The 6,000-nt window shown below is 49.9% G+C and overlaps 1 protein-coding gene across 6 annotated transcripts in view; it reads right to left on the bottom strand.

The window, feature by feature from the left end:
• setdb1b (SET domain bifurcated histone lysine methyltransferase 1b) overlaps positions 1-6,000 on the bottom strand; it is an 88,868-nt gene that overhangs the window by 72,281 nt on the left and 10,587 nt on the right. The gene's annotated exons all lie outside the window — the stretch shown is intronic.

Here is a 6,000-nt window from a genome sequence, read left to right as displayed (position 1 = left end):
TATCATGATATTTGCAAGCGTGCGCATTTCGATATCTCAGTGATAACATTGCACAATTATACTTCTGTTTGCTACCTCCAAAGTGACATAGAAGGAAAACTGTAAAACCTGGAGTATATGGCTACCGGCGATCTCCATTAACAAAAAACAAAGTTAAAGAACCACCTCCTGGGTGCTTAGGAAGAGTTCTTCAATCCCAACAGTCTCATAAAACAGTTTTATAAACATGGCACAGGGTTCTCGAGTTCCCTCGGCACCGCCGGGCACTCCAGCTAGTATAGATAATAAAATAGAAGATTAAGGGCAAGAGGATAACCAGGGAAAGAGTAGGGCCCATTAGGGACCAAAGTGGCAATTTGTGTGTAGAGCTGGAAGATGTAGGTGAGGTTTTAAATGAATATTTTGCATCTGTGTTCACTATGGAGAAGGACGATGCAGGCATAGAAATCAGACAGGGGCATTGTGATATACTTGAACAAATTAGTATTGAGAGAGAAGAGGTACTAGCGGTTTTAGCGGGCTTACAGTGGATAAATCCCCAGGCCCAGATGAGATGTATCCCAGGCTGCTGTGTGAGGCAAGGGAGGAGATTGCAGGGGCTCTGACACAAATTTTCAGAACCTCTCTGGCCACAGGGGAGGTGCCAGAGGACTGGAGAACAGCTAATCATTATTCAAGAAGGGTAGTAGGGATAAACCAGGGAATTACAGGCCAGTGAGCCTAACATCAGTGGTAGGGAAATTATTGGAAAAAATTCTGAGGGACAGAATTAGTCTCCACTTGGAGAGGCAGGGATTAATCAGGGATAGTCAGCATGGCACAGTCAGGGGGGAGATCATGTCTAACCAATTTGATTGAATTTTTCGAGGGGGGTGACCAAGTGTGTGGATGAGGGTAGTGCAGTTGATGTAGTCTACATGGACTTCAGTAAGGCTATTGACAAAGTCCCGCATGGGAGACTGGTCAAGGTGGTAAGAGCCCATGGGATCCAGGGCAATTTGGCACATTGGATCCAAAATTGGCTTAGTGGCAGAAGGCAGAGGGTGATGGTCGAAGGTTGTTTTTGTGACTGGAAGCCTGTGTCCAGTGGTGTACCGCAGGGATCGGTGCTGGGTCCCTTGCTGTTTGTAGTGTACATTAATGATTTAGATATGAATGTAGGAGGTATGATCAGTAAGTTCGCAGATGACACGAAAATTGGTGGAGTGGTAAATTGCGAGGAGGGAAGCCTCAGGCTATAGGACGATATAGACGGGTTGGTCAGATGGGCAGTACAGTGGCAAATGGAATTTAACCCTGAAAAGTGTGAGGTGATGCATTTTTGGGAGGACTAACAAGGCAAGGGAATACACAATGAATGGTAGGACCCTAGGAAGGACAGAGGGACCTTGGTGTGCATGTACATAGATCCCTGAAGGCAGCAGGACAGGTAGATAAGGTGGTTAAAAAGGCATATGGGATACTTGCCTTCATTAGCCAAGGCATAGAATATAAAAGCAGGGAGGTTATGATGGAGCTGTACAAAACGCTAGTTAGGCCACAGCTGGAATACTGTGTGCAGTTCTGGTCGCCACACTATAGGAAGGATGTGATTACATTGGAGAGGGTGCAGAGGAGATTCACCAGGATGTTACCTGGGCTGGAGCGCTTCAGCTATGAAGAGAGACTGGACAGGCAGGGGTTGTATTCCTTAGAGCAGAGAAGGCTGAGGGGGGACCTGATTGAGGTGTACAAAATTATGAGGGGCATAGATAGGGTAGATAGAAAGGAACTTTTCCCCTTAGTAGAGGGGTCAATAACCAGGGGGCATAGTTTCAGGGTAAGGGGCAGGAGGTTTAGAGGGGATTTGGGGAAAAACTTTTTCACCCAGAGGGTGGTTGGAATCTGGAACTCACTGCCTGAAAGAGTGGTGGAGGCAGGAACCCTCAACATTCAAGAAGCATTTAGATGAGCACTTGAAAAGCCATAGCATACAAGGCTACGGACCAAGTGCTGGAAAACGGGATTAGAATAGACGGGGCTTGATGGCCGGCGCAGACACGATGGGCCGAAGGGCCTCTTTCTGTGCTGTGTAACTCTACGACTATGACTCCTGGTGGTGAAATAGCTGGTTAGGGATAAAGCAGGAGCTTGGAGATTAGTAACTGTTAATACAGGTAGACTATCCTTTATCCGAAAACCTCGGGACCAGCCGTGTTTCGGTTTTCGGAAAATTTCGGATTTCAGAAGGTATTTTATAAGACTGGGAAATTTGTCGGGGGTGGGGGGCGGCGGGGGGGTCGGGGTCGGCGTCGGGCGGGGGGGGTCGGCGTGCGCACGACTTACGCTGAACGAAAAAACTTTCGGTTTTTAGAGGTTTTCGGAAGTTCGGATAAAGGATAGTCTACCTGTACTACATTAAATTAGTAACTGCTAATAATATATTATATTAATAACTTGAATTAGATCTTAGTCTAAAGTTTCTGTAAAGTTAGTTAACAGTCGAATAAATAGAGGCATAGCAGGGCAGCTCGGTCCCGCGGAATGCGCATCCTGTGCCGTGTGGGAACTCCAGGACGCGTCCCGTGTCCTGGACAACCACGTGTGCAGGAGGCGTAGTCAGCTGGAGGAGCTCGAGCTCCGGGTTTCGGAGCTTGAGCAGCAGCTGGCGTCACTGCGGTGCATCCGCGAGGCTGAGAGCTACGTGGACAGTACGTTTCGTGAGGTGGTCACCCCGCAGCTAAGGAGTGTGCAGGCAGAGTGGGAATGGGTGACCGCCAGGCAGAAGGAGGAGGACCCGGCATTTAGTGCAGGAGTCACCTCAGTGCATCTCGCTCTCCAACCAGTATTCTGTTCTGAGTACTGGTGGGGGCGATGGTTCCTCTGGGGAGTACAGCCAAAGCCAAGTCTATGGCACCACGGGTGGCTCAGCTGTACCAAGGGGGAGGAGGAAGATAGGGAAAGCAATAATGGTAGGGGATTCGATAGTTAGGGGAACAGACTGGCGTTTCTGCAGCCGCAGACATAACTCCAGGATGGTATGTTGCCTCCCCGGTGCCAGGGTAAAGGGTGTCACTGAGCGGCTGCAGAACATGCCGAGGTGGGAGGGTAAACAGCCAGAGGTTGTGGTCCATATCGGTACCAACGGCATAGGTAGAAAGAGGGATGAGGTCCTGCAGGCAGATTTCAGGGAGCTAGGAAAGAGATTAAAAATCAGGACCTCAAAAGGTAGTAACATAGAAGATAGGAGCAGGAGTAGGCCATTCGGCCCCTCGAGCCTGCTCCGCCATTCAATGAGATCATGGCTGATCATCCAAATTCAGTACCCTGTCCCTGCCTTCTCCCCATATCCCTTGACCCCTTTAGCCTGAAGAAATATATCCAACTCCTTCTTGAATATATTCAACTAGCTGAAGTGCCCGGCGGTGCCGAGGCTTTTTCGAGGGCATGTTGTTGTTGGAAGAGAGAAAGAGCGACTGGGAGGGGGGGGGTGAAGGGAGGGCGGGGGGGGGGGGAAGGGAAGGGGGGAAAGGGAAGGGGGGAAAGGGAAGGGGGGAGGGGAGGGGGGGGCGGGGGGCCCCCCCCGAGGTGAAGACCGCTGATTGTGGCTGTGCGAGATGGCCGGGGGGCCGGTTGCCAGGGTGACGCTTGACGCTCAGCAAGCCCCGCCCCCCGGCCGAGCCAGAGAGCAACCCGGCGTACGATTGGTCGAGCTCGAGGTCACTCTGTCGCTAATGAGCGGATAATGAGATGGTAATGAGCGGAACGTTGAAGGTTTTTGGGATACCGCGGGCGTGATTTTAGCCCGGCCGAAACGTAACTACGCGTAAAACCGTCTCGGAAGCGTAAGCTTTCTTTGGAGGTAACGCGCGCGTAGGTACGCCCTGTAACTAACAGACAGACAGACAGACGAATTGGCCTTAACTGCCTTCTGTGGTAGAGAATTCCACAGGTTCACCACTCTCTGGGTGAAGAAATTCCTCCTCATCTCTGTTCTAAATGGCTTACCCCTTATCCTTAGACTGTGACCCCTGGTTCTGGACTCCCCAACCATCGGGAACATCCTTCCTGCATCTAGTCTGTCCAGTCCTGGCAGAATTTTATAAGTGTCAATGAGATCCCCTCTCATCCTTCTAAACTCCAGCGAGTATAAGCCCAATCGACCCAATCTCTCCTCATACGTCATTCCTGCCATCCCAGGTATCAGCCTGGTGAATCTTCGCTGCACTCCCTCCATGACGAGAACATCCTTCCTCAGATAAGGCGACCAAAACTGCACACAATACTCAAGGTGTGGTCTCACCAAGGCCCTGTACAACTGCAGCAAGACATCCTTGTTCCTGTACTCAAACCCTCTCGCTACAAAGGTCAACATACCATTTGCCTTAACCGCCTGCTGCACCTGCATGCTTACCTTCAGCGACTGGTGCACAAGGACACCCAGGTCTCGTTGCACTTCCCCTTCTCCCAATCTATTGCTGTTCAGATAATAATCTGCCTTCCTGTTTTTGCCAACAAAGTGGATAACCTCGCATTTATCCACATTATACTGCATCTGCCATACTTCTACCTAATCACCCAACCTGTCCAAATCATACTGGAGTTTCACGACATCCTCCTCACAGCACACACGCCCACCCAGTTTTATGTCGTCTGCAAATTTGGAGATATTACATCTAGTTCCCTCGTCTAGACCATTAATATATATTGTGAATAGCTGGGGTCCAAGGACCGATCCCTGCGGTACCCCACTAGTCACTGCCTGCCACTCGGAAAAAGACCCGTTTATTCCAACTCTTTGCTTCCTGTCTGCCAACCAGTTCTTTATCCAAGTCAATACCTTGCCCCCAATCCCATGTGCCTTAACTTTACATGCTAATCTCTTATGCGGGACCTTAGCGAAAGCCTTCTGAAAGTCCAAATACACCACATCCACTGGTTCTCCCTTATCTATTTCACCAGTTACATCCTCAAAATATATGTGCACAAATCGTTAAGGGTGGCAGGGCAGGTTGAGAAAGCAGTTAAAAACACTTACGGGATCCTGGGCTTCATGAATAGAGGTACAGGAAACTTTCGATTTACCGGCACCTAAATAACCGGAAATCTCAGTTAACCGGCAAAATTCAGGAGTAGGTTTTACTTCATATTGTATTTGCCTTCCTCCGTCTGTTGCTGTGCAAGGGTGTGGCTGCAGCTGTTGCTAAGCTACAGAGACGCTTGGAACTTGTGGCCATTGTTCTACACTTGTTGCTAAGCAACGGGGTTTGTTGCTTCATACGGAGCTGTCGGCTCTCCCTATCTTTTACTATAGCGTTCGGTTATCCGGAATTTTTGATGAACCGGCACCACGTCGGTCCCGTCGGTGCCAGATAAAAAAGAGTTTCCTGTATAGGGTACAAAAGCGTGGAAGTTATGATGAACCTTTATAAAACACTGGTTTGGCCTCAACTGGAGTCTTGTGTCCAATTCTGGGCACCGCACTTTAGGAAGGATGTGAAGGCCTTCGAGAGGGTGCGCAGGAGATTTACCAGAATGATTCCAGGGATGAGAGACTTCAGTTACGTGGATAGACTGGAGAGGCTGGGGTTGTTCTCCTTGGAGGAGCAGAGAAGGTTGAGAGGAGATTTGATGGAGGTGTTGAAAATCATGAGGGGTCTGGACAGAGTAGATAGAGGGAAACTGTTCCCATTGGCGGAAGGGTCGAGAACCAGAGGACACAGATTTAAGGTGATTGGCAGAAGAACCAGAGGCGACATGAGGAAAAACTTGTTTACGCAGCGAGTGGTTAGGATCTGGAATGCGCTGCCTGAAAGGGTGGTGGAGGCAGACTCAATCACGGCTTTCAAAAGGGAGTTGGATAAGTACCTGAAGGAAGACAATTTGCAGGGCTACGGAGAAAGGGCGGGGGGAGCGGGACTAGCTGAAGCGCTCTTGCAGAGAGCCGGCACGGGCTCGACGGGCCGAGTGGTCTTCTTCCGTGCTGTAACCATTCTATGATAACATTGCACGCCCCAGCCG

Source organism: Somniosus microcephalus, unplaced genomic scaffold (assembly GCF_052327205.1).
Source record: "Somniosus microcephalus isolate GS21.2 unplaced genomic scaffold, FLI_Smic_1.0 unresolved_chr7, whole genome shotgun sequence".
In the NCBI taxonomy this organism is placed as follows: Eukaryota; Metazoa; Chordata; class Chondrichthyes; order Squaliformes; family Somniosidae; genus Somniosus; species Somniosus microcephalus.
The sequence above is the reverse complement of the archived record's forward strand: the minus strand, read 5'-3'. Positions and strand labels throughout refer to the sequence as shown.